At 33.4% G+C, this 17,827-nt stretch overlaps 1 protein-coding gene across 2 annotated transcripts in view; it reads right to left on the bottom strand.

The window, feature by feature from the left end:
- Con (leucine rich repeat protein connectin) overlaps positions 1-17,827 on the bottom strand; it is a 297,063-nt gene that overhangs the window by 218,712 nt on the left and 60,524 nt on the right. The window contains exon 2 of one of the 2 annotated variants that reach the window (XM_073980786.1): positions 12,723-12,757. The exons of the other annotated variant lie outside the window; for it this stretch is intronic. The gene's annotated coding sequence lies outside the window, so the exon portion shown is untranslated. The remainder of the gene's footprint in view (positions 1-12,722; positions 12,758-17,827) is intronic. 2 annotated transcript variants of the gene reach the window in all.

Here is a 17,827-nt window from a genome sequence, read left to right as displayed (position 1 = left end):
TGGTATAGAAGTTTCTATTTCCCCTAGGATGTGTCGGTTCACGTTTTGATATAGCCCCCATAGAACGGTACTTAATTGTCGCAACGAAATGGCTAACATTTAGTATTTATTCTTCGTTGGCGGTATAAAGATTTCCACCTGAAATTTGTTGGTATAGGTGGACGTCTCCATATAGCCCCATAGAACGGTACTTCCCGATTTTGGGTATGTTATAGAATGTGGCTTCCATATCCCACCGAATTGGCTAAACTTTGGTATTTAGTCTTCGTTGGGGGTATAGAACTTCCCACCTGAAGTATGTCGGTGTAAGTCAACGTCCTCAGAGAGGCTTCATATAACGGTACCTTCCGATTTTCGAAGTTCGGTGTTTTAAAGTCGTTGCATCAATTTCCCACCACATTTGCTGAAATTTGGTATTTAGTCTTCGTTGGGGGTATTCAATTTTCCACCTTATCTTCCGCCTTCACAAAGCCCCCATAGAACGGTACATCCAGATTTTCGGTATTTTGAAGGTTCTAGCCTCAATATCGCACCATAGGGGCTGAATTTTGGTATTTAGTCTTCGTTGGGGGTATGTATATAAGCTTCCACGCCTTCATATTACCCCCATAGAACGGTACTTCCCGATTTTCGGTATTTTATAGAATGTAGCTTCCATATCCCACCGAACTGAATAAAGTTTGGTATTTGGTATTCATTGGGGCCCACCTCTTCGTGTTGCCCCCATAGAAGGGTACCTTCCGATTTTCAGTGTTTTTAGTTTTAGCCACATTACTCAACCGTAGAAGTGAAATTAGGTATTCAGTCTTCGTTGGAGTTACAAAACTTTCCTCCAGAAATGTCTCGGTACAGGTCAACGTTTCATACAACCCCCATTAGAACGGTGGTCCCGATGTTCATTATTTTTAACATTTTAGCCACATTATTCAACCGGAATAACTGACATTTGGTATTTAGACTTCGCTAGATGTACAGAACATTTCTACAGGTACAAAGCATCCCTTGCAAAAAATCAGACAGTTATACAGTTTTGGTATGGTGTACATATAAGCGTATCCGCCATTAAAGATTTGTTAAAATTTAAGCCAAATTTTTTCTTCGAATTGATATCCCCGTCCGGCCTAACTTAACGCCGTTCTTACCTGTTTATGTAGTACATTTCACCTTCATGTTAATGGTTGTTTTAGTTAATCTCTGACAGAAAATCAAATGAGCGTTCTAGTTCAGACACTCGCCAACCAGCCTTTTAATGTTTAAGTTTTTTCCTTGTTTCACTATAAATTAAAACGTTTACGTTTTAGTATTATATCGTTTAATAAAATAAATTCATATGTGTACACGTGTGTAACACATAGCCTAAAATGTGTCACGTAGCCTAATAAAATGCTGATTAATTTTGGGTTAATAAACAAAATTATGTTAATAATGCAGTAGGCATAGAAAAGGCCCAAATACATATTTAATGATTATAATGAAAAAAAATAGTTAATATAAGTTCGGGTAAAGATATTTAAGAAAGGCATATGCCTTCCTTAAATTAGGAATATAGGATCATATAAGGATTTTGTGAACTTTATAGGAAAACACATGCATGATATGAAATGAAATTGCTAGTAGAGATGGGCGCATGTAACGATCGTGGCACTAAACAACAACAACAACAATTAAGGACATAAACAACTAATCACTTTAGTGACAACTAAGTATTTTCACTTTAGTTGTTGTTGTAGTTTAGTGTCACAATCGTGACACGAGCTAGAGATTATTTGATGTTATCTATTCTGCGCGACCGTATTGCATCGTAAGTCGTACTCAACAGCCTGTGATAGCTAGTGTTAACAACTGTGATTTTTACATTAATTTTTATTTATTTTTGCATTTATACATTAGTTTATTTATTGTGATATTTTTTATACAAACTCTAAACTTGACAACCATAAATGTAAAACTTACGAAAGATTATCGAATATATTTCGAATAAAAGTTACCCTTGAAGATGTTGGAAAACCCCAACGAAACGTCGGGTAGAAAAATGAAATAAATAATCTTATTTTTTATTGATTAATAAAAATAGGTAAAAAAACTTTTTAAGTTAAACATTTTTATGTTAAACATACATTGCAATGTTTAAGATAAATGTACTAAAAACCAAAAAATAATAAAATAGATACAGTCGTGGGAATTATAAACATATGCATAGACTAGACTAAAATAAAACCGTGGGGAACGTCAATTGTCTACAAATTATCGACTTATAGAAGAAGAATCGTTTAATTCGTCGTTAGGCAGTTGGCCCGCAGACGGTGAGGAAATTACTTACTATTTTCTTGCTCATGGAAATTCCAATAGTTATACACTCCATGTAAATAAAAGAGATGTTTCAACTAGTTTATCGTTGGACATTCACACTGCTGGATGGCGAGGAATCGTTTCACTGCTCGTAGTTTGTCTTTAATCGACAAAGTACTACTCGCTCACCACTATGAAACCCTAAAACTCGCTTATAATCGAGCTTGCTAGCTTGTTTCCACATTCTAGCCCTACTTATCACACGTCCATCGTTGTCGGTTGAACAACTGCCTAATTATAGTGTAACATTACAAAACAAACATTTTAATCAACGATTGTAGACAATTGACGTGCCCCACGGTTTTTTTTAGTCTAGTCTATGCATATGTTTATAATTCCCACGACTGTATCTATTTTATTATTTTTTGGTTTTTAGTACATTTATCTTAAACATTGCAATGTATGTTTAACATAAAACTGTTTAACTTAAAAAGTTTTTTACCTATTTTTATTTTCTAGTTTTTAGTTTTTATTTCGCATTCTGTTTAATTCATCTAGTGCTTCATTATTGCAAGGTTTCTTGCCCGTTAGTATATTGCAGTCCAACTGTACCGCTAACGACGTATCATTTTTAGCCACCCTAACGCCACACAGTCCTCAACATGATAAAAAATCTTGACTTGGGTGGTGGATTCAGGCTGGATTAATCAGATACCTAAATTACAGATTCAATTTCTAAATTTAAATCTTAATTATACGCCATTTAGTGGCTGTGCCCATCTTAAATATTGAGGTTGTATAGTGCACTGTATTCTTCTTGTCAAGCCCTTTTATTTGATACCCATATTAGTGGGATTGATAAAAAATTGTTACCAGCCATTTGGTTGTTGAGCCCTTTCATTTGATACCCATATTGATGGGATTGATAAAACATACGTTATCCGCCATTTTGTAGCGGCGGCCATCTTGAATTTATAATGATAATGAATAAACATAATTGTATTGTCACCAAAATCCAAAGTGTATACAAAATTTCAGATTAATCGGTTGAAAGTAAGAGGGTGAAATTTGAATTACTAAATTTGACCCAAGAATAAATAATAAAACAAACGGGGTGAGCTAAATAAAACCATTTAAAAATAGACCTTATAGCCCAAGAAGGCATAGTCTTAAATATAAAAATTAAAAATTGGAAGGTCGATAAACATAATATAAAATATATAAATTATTGTTCAATATAAAAATCTAAATCGATACAACCATGGGCGTAGCCAGGAATAGCTAGGGGGACACCTGTCCACACCCTCCCTAGATCCTGGTTATGCCCATGGATATAACCATGTCCGTCTGTCCGTCCGTATGTCTGTTGAAAGCATAATACAGCTCCCAATATTTAAGATTGAGCTTTATAATTTGTTACAGAAATTTCTATCCCTCCTAGGATGTTTGGCTATGTCGGTCCATGTTTCGATGTAGCCCTTAAAGCACGGCACTCCTGATTTTGGGTATTTTGAAGTTGGTGGCCTCAATATTCCACTGAAATGACTGAAATTTGGCACTTAACCTTCGTTGGGGTATACGACATACCCACGTTTTTATATAGCCCTCATAGAACGGTACCTCCCGATTTTCGGGGTTTTGAAGGTTCAGGGTTTAATATTCCATCGAATTATCTAAAATGTTGGGCGTACTAAACTCTCCATAAGAAATTTGCCGGGAAATGTCGACGTTTTCATATACCAACATAGCACGGTCCATCGCGATTTTGGGTTTCGGTGTAATTATCAAACCCAAATGGATTAAATTTGATATTTAGTCAAAAGTTTCCAAAAGAAAATTATCAGTATAGTTGCACGTATTCATATAGCCCCAAAAGAACGGAGATATCGTTCTATTGTGGCTATATGAATTTTAAGGTTTTTGGTTGTCACAAGCCCACTTTTTAGTATATCCCCCATATAAGGTTACCGGTCGATTTAATCTATTTTGAAGTTCTAAGCTACATTTAGTTTGCGTTTATGATTGGTATTGGTTTGAAACTTCTCCACCATTGTGGGCATAGACCCATGTTCAAGTAAAGCCAACAAAAATTTAAAAAAATCTAAAAATTTAAATTTTTTCCAGAATTGAAAAAATACTCCTTGTGTTTTCATAAAGCTCACATAGAACTCACATATTAAAAAATGTCCATTTGTGGGAATAAGCTATAATTTATATGGGAAACGGTATGGAAACACACATATTTACCCAAGCAATTTCAAAAAAATTTAAAAAAGTGTTAAACGGACGGAATTAGACGAGTACAAAAGAATATAAGGGCATTATCGGACATCCTTCTGTGAAAACGGAACTTCGTTCCAAGCTGTTCCCTAAAAGTTCTAGTCCACTAAATTTTTCTAAAATTTAGTACCTGAGGAAAAATAAAATAGCTCACTTCGCGTAAACGCCATGGTCCTTTATTAAAATGACCCTTAAAGGCAACAGTCCTACCTACCTAACAAAAAACAATGAACACAGTATCTGTTATAGTTTCTGAGAATTAGCTGTTTCTTTCTCCAGATATTTGCAAAAATTACGTATTTTTCAAAAGTGGAAACCTTTTTTGTTTTTAGGCCACTCCCACGCCTTCCAATATTTTGATCTAATTTGTTGCTTTCCTTAGTTTCAATATATTTACTATCGAATCCCATATAGAAATTAACAATCGATGACGACAAAAAATGGGGGTTTTGACCAGGAAAATCGATTTATGAACCAATGTGCGTCGGTGAACAACCCATACCTATTCACAATCGATAATGAACGTAGAAAGGAACGAAGATGATAATTCTCTGTATTTGGTGATATCAAAGCAAGCATTTGTGTTGTGAGTTGTTGGGATTGGATCTCATCCGTTAAAAGAGAGCAATGAAGCAAAAGTGTTCAAAATACGCGGCGAAACCCCTCTTTTCTTTCTGACACTGTGATGTTATTTTGGAATTATATTTGGAAAGCCATGTTTTGTTTACGCTACTTGACTATGGAAGCTTTTAAGGACCGTTTGATTCAGCGGATGCTTACGTTCTTATGTGAAAATTCTATTCTACACAGGAGGCTATCAGAACAGTGTTTTTGGCACTGAATTCACATGCTACCACAGTGGTGGCTATACTTTGAATAACAAACAATTTCGCTGTGCTATCAAAATAAATTCAATTTTTATGCAGAATAAAATCGATATTTTAGTCCTCCCACCTAAAATAGTATTTTTTACACTTTAACTTCTTTTTATTTAATATAAAATATCGGAGAATCTTCATATTTACGTTTTAGTTATATGACCCTCAGATTCACCAAATACACAATGTATCTATGTGCATAGTATAAGGTTTTTTATATAAATTTGCTTCTAAAATTATACAACTGCCAAATTTATGTACATAGTACTCTTGTTAAATATCAAAGTTTATTATATAACATAAACTGATATCGTTGGTAACAAGACTTAATTACGTTAACCAAATTTAATTGCCATAGTTAACCTCAAATTAAATAATTAATTGTATCGAATATATGACATGTCAATTTCAAGTTTTAATTAATAGCATTAATTCTGTAAATACTTTTTACTCATACTCAGACACAATGTGCCATCACCCATTAAACATTTTAAACAATGCAGCCCTGAGGGTAGAGTTATAACCCAAAAAAACATTTCTACTCCTTTCTATTGTTGACTTGACACAACAATCCTGGTAGTCATCTACATTAATGGCAGGAAAAGTTATTTGTTTTTATTGCCATGTCGTCGTATAGCACAAACAAAGAAGTAAGGGAAAAAAGACAATTTCATTTAGCTTTTTAAGGCGCTCTTTGCCATAAATGAGCATACTTGTGTATAAACAAACAAACAAACAAACATACACAATTTAATAAAGAAAGAAAAAGCAATTCACTCTGCTTAAATGTCAGAAAGTTTATACCAAGCGTTTGTTGTCTACCTTTAATTTTGTGTTTTTGGTGGGATTCCATTAACGGAATTTTCTACAGCCAAATACACCACCGTCTATCTACGCGGAAACAAGGTTGGTGGATTGTCTTTAAATAAAGTTTATTCTCCTTGGTTACAAAGTTTCTTAAGTAGAGGTAAATGTAATCGCATGCAATCATTTGCCTTGTTTTCTGTACTTGGTCGACCTTACTGTCGTTGATGACATTATTATCGCTTACTTAACAAACCAATCAAAACAAATATATTTTACCCCAATAGTTGTTTCTTTATGGTGTCAATAAAACACTCCTCTAATTAGGCGTAAAAAATTACCTAGTATTTCCGATTATAACTGTAATTTAACAGTAACTAACAAGTTGAAACAGTAGGTAGTCAATTATATGACACATTCTGCCAACCCAATCAATAAATACGTTAAAATAATTCATTGACAACCACGATAATTAATTTTAAGTATATTAAAAACACCACATTGCCACAAAGAAACAGCAGGAATCACGCACAATTAATTACAGCAATGAAATTTTAAAGGCATCATCTATTAACATTACTAAATTTCGGCTAAAAATGGATTTATTTTGTAGTTTTTTTTTTTGGTAAACATAACTACAAACCAGCTTCATTTTAACATAGAATGAGTTTACATAGGTTGACGAATTTCTGTACAAGTACTTATGAGGGCACAGGAATGAAAAATTTAACTTTTGGTCCATATCGGTTCAGATTTGGATATAGCCCCCATATATATCTTTCACCGATTTTGCTATAAATTGGTCAATTTTATTTGAATAGTCATCAAATTGAACATGGACTATCTTCATACGCTCATTTAAACCATTTTTTTTAACTTTTATAATTAGATAGCTTTAGGATAAAGACAGGGACATGGACGATAATAAATCCTAAACTGCTTAAATTGGCGAAAAAATCAGACAAAGTACGTAAGATGAAAGAAAGGTTACAGACCAAATCTGTTGATAAATTTAAAATCCTCCTCGTTTGGACTATTGACCGAAGAAGTGAGGTAGAAAATACCTGTTTTCGAATTGTCAAGCATAAAGTCGATAAAAAGTTGTCATTAAAACTCATTACGACGGGCCAGCAAGCGGACCGGCATCTGCTAGTCTTAAATAAAAATTCGTCCTAATACAGGGATACGAAATTGTAAAAAGCCATCACCCTAATATACATAATGTATATCGTCTCCGATGAATTTTTCGATGCGGAATGACAAACTTTTCTGAACTAGCGTTTCTTTGATCTCTAGATGATTTCCTCCTATTTGTAGTACCTCGGACGATTCCAGGCAGTCCTCTTTCGTGCGATCTTTCGTTTTTTCTATTTTTTATGATTATTATGTAAATCAATGCCAAATTTTTCCACCCAAAAATAAATTTTGTTTTAATGAAATATTGTTTTAACGACTCTGGTATTAAGCCCGAATATTTGAAAACAAAGAAAATTTCATAAAATGCATATCTGTCTAAATTTACTAAAAATAATTAATCCTCTGTTTTTAAAATGCAAAATAATCCAAAAAACGGTAAACACGGAAAATGGTGACCAACTGTAGTAGCGCGGGTTCCGAGTCTTGTAAACAAAAAAAGGTTATATCAATACGCCATGTTCCATTCTTCATAACCGATTTAATGTTTTTTTAATTAAAAAATTAAATTACAAAGTTATATAATTCCATAATAAGCCAATTCGACACGTGGTGAGATTTTTTTTTCAAACCACGAATGTAATGAAGTTTAAATAAAATAATAAAGTGCTTGAGCACGAGCACATGCATGCTGAAGAATGAAAATTGTAGGCCATTGTTTAAGCTTTTTCTTCAATTTTTAGACTCCGACCGTTTAAATAATAGTTAAAAGTATTCCTAGAATTGTTTTCAGAAAAACAAAATACTGTAAAATATTTGTATATACCCAGCAAACCAAATGTCGGATGTCCGACACATCTGTAGTGTGATTCACTAACTGATTTTTTTTGAGTTACCGACAAAAATCGGTAACTTTAAAACGCAAAATTATGAATGAAAAATTCAAATAGAAGTTGACAACACTATTGATACGACCACTAACTTACTGAATAATATCGTTAATTACCGAAATTATTTATTTTGACAGATTTTTGTCGGTAACTCAAAAAATGAGTTAGAGAACTGCATTACTTAACAATTTCGGAAGTAAAACTGTTCAGATTTCCTTCCGATTTCTGTATGATTTTTCGTAGGGGAATTCGTTCAGATTTCGGAGAGAATGTTAGAAGTAAATTTCCCTTCGAATTGGTCAATGTTTTTCTTCCGATTTCGGATCGATATGTCGAAAACAAATTTTCCTTCGCCCAACAATCACCTTTGGTATATGTCTAACAGCAAGGGGTTGGTTTCATTTAAGTTTGTTGTCGAAAAACAAAATGGTTGGTTTTAATATTCGCATATACAATTTTATACCCTCCACCATAATATGGAAGGTATAATTATTAGGCCGGGGCGATTTGTATGGAAGGAAAAAAGTGTTATCGGGCGCCGGGAGGTTCTGATTTTTGGGATTGTACTGAGCAAAAAAGTCAACTAGACCATATGTCTACGGTGAAAATCGAGCCCCGGATTTTGACTTGAAGTTGTTTTTCAAGGATTTTTGGATATTTTGGCATATAACAACCAAACCAGTGAGATTTTCGATCCAATACAAAGACAACAATTGTAGCCAAGACAATAATAAAGAACTCTCTAGCACATCGCAAAAGCATTGGAACGCTCCTTCAGGTAGTTATGGCCTCGAGAAGGTGCACATTTATCGGAAAATATCGATAAACGACACTGTGCTACAAAATGGAGCTCAAAGTCAGTGGGTGGAAAATTTCTTTTGGAGATGAAAGCCCTTGGTGAGTGTACTGAGAACCCAAAAGGAAATTTTCACCATAGGTCAAGTTTCCGAGATATTGCGTGATTAATGGTTTAATTTTGGCCCCTTAATTATTTCAGTATTTCAATTATTTAATTATTTAAGTATTTCAATAACGAATATACATAAAAACAAAACATAGTTTTCTGAACAAAAACAGGTAAAATGTCAAAAAGGACCATGAAAACGGGGAAATATCGATTGGTCATCAATGAGAACCGTGACTAAAATCTTCTGAACAACATTTGTGTAGAATATTTGGATGCTGTAAAATCACGCCTTGTGGTACTTTTACTACGGATCAAAAAATACAGGACGAAAAGGACATGAAAGGAATTGAGTTAGAGGGATGAAATATTCTACAAAAAGATTCACCATTCGATTTGACTGCAGACATGTAATGTCAAAATGAAGCTACAATAACGCTTTAGAGAGATATAAAGCTATTTGTTCACAAATTAAGGGGCCAAAATTAAACCATTAATCACGCAATATCTCGGAAACTTGACCTATGGTGAAAATTTCCGTTTGGGTTCTCAGTACAAACACCAAGGGCTTTCATCTCCAAAAGAAATTTTCCACCCACTGACTTTGAGTTCCATTTTGTAGCACAGTGTCGTTTATCGATATTTTCCGAAAAATGTGCACTTTCTCGAGGCCATAACTACCTGAAGGAGTGTTCCAATGCTTTTGCGATGTACTAGAGAGTTATTTATTATTGTCTTGGCTACAATTGTTGTCTTTGTATTGGATCAAAAATCGCAGTGGTTTGGTTGTTATATCGACACCTCCAAATAATAGTATGCTAAGTCTAAAAAGTGAGTTTTGCAGGAGAAGCTCTCAAAGTTTGAAAATTTTTTTGAACTTCAGTACTATGCTAAGTCTATATTTGTTTATAACTTCTGTTCGGATTGACCGATCATTACCAAAATTAGACAGAATTTAAGTTAAATGACGTTCGACACCTCCAAATAATAGTTTGCTAATTCTGAAAAGCGAGTTTTGCAGGAGAAGTTATCAAAGTTTGGAAATTTCTTTGAACTTCAGTACTATGCTAAGTAAATATTTGTTTATAACTTCTGTTCGGATTGTCCGATCATTACCAAAATTTGACAGAATTTAAGTTAAAGGACGTTAAATATAAAAATGTAAAGAACTTGAAAACATGCTAAGTCGACTTAGCATACTATTGTTTGGAGGCGTCGATATTCCAAAATATCCAAACATCCTTGAAAAAACACTTCAAGTCAAAATCCGGGGGCTCGATTTTCACCGTAGACATATGGTCTAGTTGACTTTTTTGCTCAGTACAATCCCAAGAATCAGAAACTCCAGGCGCCCGTGATGGTGTTCAAATCGCCCCACTCTAATAATTATATTTGTCATTTCGTTTGTAACACATCAAAATATTCATCGGAGAACCCATAAAGTATATAAATTCTTGATCAGGGTAAAATTTTAAGTCGATATAAAAATTTCCGTCCGTCCGCAGTTTTTAGATAGAGTTTTGTGATTTGGTATAGAAGATTCTATTACTCCTAGGATGTTTGGAATTGGAATCGGAAGAAAAAATTGCCTTCCGAATTTCCCAAGGATTTTTTTTCGATTTCGTTCCGAATTCTAACCTTAATCTATCTTATTTCGCTCCGACATTTCGTTCCGAAATTATGTCAACCACTTCATACAACTTTCGTTGTGATATCGTTACGATATCGGATCCGACATCGTTTCGATGTCGGTACGATTGGTTTGCTGGGTACGTACATTTGTATGTATGTATGTGTACTCGTTAGTATGCATCCAGGGGGTGTTAACAATGTCCAAGGAAATTTTGCCTATCGCCCTTTCTTTCATTTGTTCATATTTATTTTTTTTTCTCAGGAACAAGGTATAATTTTATTATGGCGCGACATAAAACAATTTTTAAAATTGCAAAGTGCAGTCATTACAGAATATTACAAACGTGAGTTGAACGTACATAAGTAAAGCAAATATTTAAGCTGTTGAATTCATATAAATTACAGGCATATCGTCGGTGTCATGCTTAAGTGTTCCATACGTCATTTTTGATATTTTGAGATAAAGGTACCTTACAAGGTTTTGAACCATGCTCTTTCAGATTCTTTGGCCGGTTTTTCTCTATCTGTTATAGTTTCTGAGATATTCAGATGACAGTATGTTCCATATCCGCTTTGTAACCCAAAAAATCGTGTCGTTTTGTTCCATATCCATAAAGTCTGGCGTATGGAACAAAACAACTTTGAACTTTTTAGTTCCATATCCATGTCGTTTGGCGTATGGAACAAAAAGAGACAAAAACGAATTGTTCCGCACCAAAAATGATGGCGTTTGGAACAAAAAATTGCCCATTTTTGCCAAGTTACGAATAATGTGGCGTATGGAACAAATTGTTTTAAGGGACTTGGTTTAAAATCTGAAGAATAATAGTTTCTAAATCCAAATATTTTTGAATATTGTATTGTTATATGAAAACGAAAATTTATCAATCGTTGAAACAAAAAATCCATAGTTTAAAGATAAAATGTTGATGTAAATCCACAAAAATATAAGCAAAAACGTTCATTCGACTTGAAGCTAGCGTGGACACCGACTACAAAAAAGTTTTACGTTACCTTAGAAATGCAAAATATCAATCCGTTATGTATTTATATGAGAAAAATAAATGTCTCATTTAAAGTCCTGATTTTCAACCCCACAGTAGCACTTCATATAAGGGAGGTGGAACACGTTTGATAAAAAGTGTGTTGGTTGAAATGTGACAAAACGTGTTCCATGTGACACAAACTGCCAAAAACATGAAAAAAGATTCCATGGAACAAATCAGCAACTTTTTGCAATTATAAAAATTGGCCATAACTTCTAAACTATCACAGATATCTAACTAAAATAAACCACTGATATATTCTATGAGTTTAGTTAAGTAAAACTGAGCTCTTGAAGTATTGGATTATTGCACCATTTTTGTCCTGTATGGCCTTAAACATTAACTTGAGTTTTTCTCGAATCAGGCAAATGGCGTATGGAACACTTAAGCATGACACCGAAGATATATAAGTAACGACTAACCCTTCTATGTGTGGACATTTTTCTAGTATGCAACATTGTTTCTTATTATAAGAATTAATTATTATTTACTAGTAGAAATGTTGAAGCGAATATTTTACCTACCCCTCCTACACAGCTTTCGACCACTACCTGGTGTTCGTTCAAAATAAGCAGAATGTCTAACCTACGTTTGGAAAATGCGTACTCGGAATATAAATTGGGCTGTTTCTTCAAGCAAGATTAAAAAACAGAACTATAACACAATGTACTACAACTACGTTTATAATAAAACGGTAAGATTTTTTTTATTAGCTGACAGATGAGACTTATTATATATACCAAAACTTATTAAAAATTTAACCTTTTTCATCCATAAATATTTTTTTGAAAATAAGTGATTTTACTGTTCGAAAAATCGAACACGAAGTACGAAATTGGTTAATGAGAACAAAAAATATAATTACCAAGTGAATTAGTGGGATGTAGAAAAAAGGCGTACCTGGAATTATAAAAATGGAAAGAAAAACAATTAATGAAATCTACTTAAAATATTTTCATTAAATACATGTTATGAATATTTTTGGAAATAAAATGTCCGTTCCAGAACGTGCACGAATATACAAGTTTTTACTACAATAAAAAATTTTCGAAAAAATAATGAAAATTTGTAGATTCTAGCAGTTCTGCAACAAAGGTTTAAGGTAGTAGTGGAGACATTTTAATGTCGTGTTGTGTGTTGAGAAAAAAAAAAACGTTGCAAAAATATATGCACTACAACACTTTACTGAAAGAGGTTAATTCGTCCTTACAAGCAAATCAGTGAATAATTACATATATCTTCAGCCTTTAGGTTAATGAGGGTATATACACTTCCATATGACCAAAATGTGTTTCATAGAAATACTCGTTTTGGACATCATGTATGTTTGGAGGAAATTTGTTTTAGATAAGATTCGATTATTTTATTGAGACTTCAGTTTTCCCCTAAAAGAATTATTAACAACAACAAGATTTCAAAATACTTAAAACTATAGTGTATTGTTTTAGTATATATTGTATGGCTTTGTAAATGCGACATGCCTATAGTTGTTTTAGTGTGTAAAAATTTAAATAATTATAACAGAAATAATTAAGAAAACAGTGTTTGCTCCCGACACTTCGTATGACATATAGAGTTGTATCTATAATAGTAAAAACTTAATACAAAGACTTAAACTAAAAACCAATATTAAACTTCTGCTAAAAACTATACCCTATGGATAGCGAGAGTAAAACATAAATACAAATTTGGAATAGGACCACTAAATTGTTCTTGCAGAATGCCAATAGCTGAAAGATAACACTGAGCAAAATTTTTAAGGTAATCTTGTACATACAATTTGAGCTGAAGATTTTTTTGAAAGTACAGACCCAAAAGACAAAAAACCTAGTGGGGTTTTGTAGTGAGAGATCCAGCTTGGAATTTATGGCCTCTCTAATCATATTGAGTTTTTAAAGCAATTCTGGGCTATATCTCTGAAACCTATGTGAATCTTCATGTGACCTTTGAAGCAAATTTGTAGATAAGGACAAGAATAAAATATTTAGAGAAATAATGAACTCGAAAAACTACATTTATTTCCTCAAATTTTTTAAAATATCGAAAATTTCCATAATTTGTATACATTTCGCACTATATCTACTAAACCGCAATTTTTTCTGAATGTTTTCTTTTGAAAAAAATATTTGCTGGAATGTAATACACAACTCTTCAGAACATGCCATTGTTGTAAAATGCCTTTATCACGTTGTTTTCTGTAAATTTGGTAACGACGATTTAATATATATGTCAATGATGTGGTAAAATCCGAAATGCGAGAATAAGCTGTTGGCGTAAAAGATATGATGCAAAATAACGCTGAAACAACGTGAAGTAAGTATTTTAAAGTTTCAGAATGTTCTGGGGAATTGCTGGGAACTTTATTTGGAAGGTTTTTGTAAAAGCTTACGATTTTGATTGAGTTTTTCTTATGTAATCTGTACAATATTGCCAAAGACAGTAAGGCAAAATTCCTAATCGTTTCTGAGATAAAGGAGCGATAAATGCAAAAAAAAAACTGTAGTTTTAGCCCGGTTTAGACGAGGCCATAAAATTCGAACTGGATCTGGCAGGACAAACCCGTACTAGGGTTTTTGTGGACTCAATGTGTACTTTCAAAAAATTCGTACTAGAAGTTGTTAGCATTTTCAGTGTTGTATAGTGTAATTGGTGTTTGTCCGTTTTAGATTATTCGAATTCGATTTAGCCATGTCCATCCGTCCGTATGTGTGGTTGGCTGGAGCCCACTATAACTCTCAAACGAATCAACAAGTAAAAATGTATCAGTGAGATATCAGATATACCCTAACCTGTCCAAAGGGTCCTTGAACAGATCTTAAACTGCACTTAAACTAAAATGTACCCTAAGTGATCGATCAATATAGCCCATTTCCGAACTTAAACTAAATTTGGGAAAAAATACTACGAGATCCATAATTTGGACTAAATCGGTAGTTTGGTTATGAGATATCGCGTATACAATTTTACCGAACGTTTTTGAACGTTTTACCAGTAGGATTGGACCCATAAGCACCATCTTTGAAATTTACCTTAGATTCGCAGAAATATAACGTTATGCAAATTTGAACCCACGCAGTATTAGGTTTAAATGGCCGTAGGGGATTTTATAGCTTTCTGTCATTTTTCTCAAGAAGTATGGACTTGCCTCTGAAAAAACGTGTACCATCGCAATAAGGAGGTCTTAAGCTGCACCTTTACCAATTTTTTGTGTTGGAGGAAACAGAAGAAGTGGACCGATATAGTCCATATTATCCGAACCTGATTTATGTCTGGTAGAAATATTACGATGTGCAAAATATAGACCAAATGTATTGCTTTCTTCGAAATTTATCGTGGCCAATCTTCGAACTTGACCTAATATTACGACAGCCCAATGTTGGAGCGAATCGGTTAATCTTATCGAGAGTTATCATGCGCACTAGCCAACGAGACAGACCGACGAAGGGACATGCCTAAATCTACTCCAAATTGACTAAAACAGATTTCGTACAAAAATACTTGGGGTCTAAAATCCTTATTTCGAGATACATTGGTGGTCATTTCAAAGCGTAAATATCGTTAGCTCAAAGGCTGAGGGTATAACGAAATATACCAAAACACTGATTTTCAAAATACCTTAATTGGGACGTAACCGTATATGTTGAAAATTTTTGGTTGAGAAGTTTAGTGATCACTGGACACCTCAAATATTTAGCGATAATTTTACATTTGAAATTCTCAGTGGTCTCAGAATGTCTCCATTAAAAATTGTCAACATAGGTCAACATTCCTTTAACAAAAATTTAGCTAAATCCTCAAAATACGTAAATCGTTATATAGGGGTTATACAAAACACTGGGAACTTTATTTAATTACAGTTAGTTCGCCAATACTAAAATCGGGAGGAACCGTTAGGTGTGCACTTTTTTAAAAACATGGACCCGCATTAACAATTTTTGGGAGAGAAAATTTGCGACCACTGTTAAATTACAGGAAGGTATGGTTATATGGGGGCTATACCTAAACGTGGATCTATGTTGAAAATTTTTGGTGGAGAAGTTTTCTGACCACTAGGAACCTTAAATGTCAAATTACAGCTTGTTCGGACAAAAAATGCAACTAAAATGCTTCTTCAGGAACCTAAAATCCGGAGGTACCGTTATATGGTGGCTATACCAAAACATGGAACGATATAGCCATATTCGAACTTGAACTGCCTATAAAAAATACACTCGGGTGCATAAATATTGCGATCAAGCACAATGTTTCATTTTTAGTTATATTTTAAAGCCCTACAATACATATATGTATGTATTTTGATAGCTAAATTAGGTATCAGCTTGTTTCACTGGTTCCTGGTTAATACCTTAAAGATGTTAATAAAACCAATTTCTAGTCATATTGTTAAGACTTTGAATGGATTCGAATTCATCAATTTTATGTATAAGCAGCAGTTTTTACTTTACAAAGTTGTTATTGACGTTTCTTATAGAGTTATCGAACAAACATCGTGGTACAATAAATGCGAATTATGCCATATTTTCTGTTTATAATTATCAATGCAAAACATATTTATGTATATGAATTATTTATGACATTTGTTCTCTTGTTATGTTCTGTTATTATTTACATTATTGCTTGTTGCCCTAAAATTGTTGTGCCATTTTTTCAAAAACAAAAAAACATACCATGTTTTCAATGATTTCACCATCGGAAAATAGCAACATATGCTTCAAATCTGAATAATGTTGTATAAGTAAAGCATTTAAAAGCAATTACGGTTTCAATTTACACACACACACTCATGCCACCATTTATAAGGCATATTCAAACAATTTACTGGTTGGCAAAACGATCTGAGCATTTTCCTCCATCATCAGCTTTGTCTGTCTTGGTACACTCTTATTCAATTGCAAACACTTTGCATATCAATTAGTTGAGCAATATTTACAACCAACCCCACAAACAAGGAAGAACAAAAAAAAAAACATGAACAACAAAAAACTTTACAACACTTCCATAGATTGCATGGGGGAAAATGTTACCATGAACTTCGTACCACACCCTTTACCTCTCTACAAAGCAAAGTTTCAAGAAATCTTGCCGAGACATAGCCAAGAACCCAAAGATGATAATTTTAGCAAATTATACGGGTAGTGTTCAATTAAAGCCATGCAAACTGTAGAAATACTTATGACTGTTTCTTGTTTTTGCTTTTGTTGTGTATCTTAATTAAGCAAAAGATTCAAATCTATGATAGCAAAGGACAAAGACGGAGTATAAACCATTCCAGCAGCAGCACAAGGAGCAGCTGGAGACGTTAACAGCATTTCGAGGAGGTATCGAAATTCGGGCAAAGGATGTCATAATGGAAATTTCCAATTTTGTGTTTAGAAATTTGTTATTTGTCACAAACAAGTTCAGAATAAAAAAACAAAAGATTAACATTTTCCATTTAATTCGAATTTTTAATGAAAGAGATCCGTCAGTGTTTTGGGGGTAATTTTTGGTGTTCTTTCTAACACCTTAAGCAGAATAACAAATTATAAAGTTCTTTTATTTAATTTGTTTTCTAGTTGTATCATCATTAATGTTGTGCTTGTAGTCTCCATAATCACCATCGTAATCATGGTATCATTTTCCAGGCAACATCACCATGAAAACAAACTGTGTAAAAGTTTGAGTTACAACTGATTTTGCTGTTGTTAATACTGTGTCTCTTGGTATTATTGCCTACACAATATTTTAGTTCTAAAACTTTTTAACAAATGAAATACTCAACTTACACACCACTGTTTTTTCCTATGAAATGTATACATTTCATTGCATACATAAATGTCAATAAATTCAACAATTTTGAAAAAAAAATAGCATTATATAATAAACACTTCTGTTCATCTGAATAGGTAGAAAATTCGTTAAACGTATGTATTTGCAAAAAATAATTAAACAAGGACAACCTCCGTACAAAATTTTCAAAACGATCCATAA

The sequence above is a fragment of the Musca autumnalis genome, unplaced genomic scaffold (assembly GCF_047663935.1).
Source record: "Musca autumnalis isolate F117 unplaced genomic scaffold, ASM4766393v1 scaffold_4, whole genome shotgun sequence".
In the NCBI taxonomy this organism is placed as follows: Eukaryota; Metazoa; Arthropoda; class Insecta; order Diptera; family Muscidae; genus Musca; species Musca autumnalis.
This window is presented reverse-complemented; position numbering and strand designations above follow the sequence as displayed.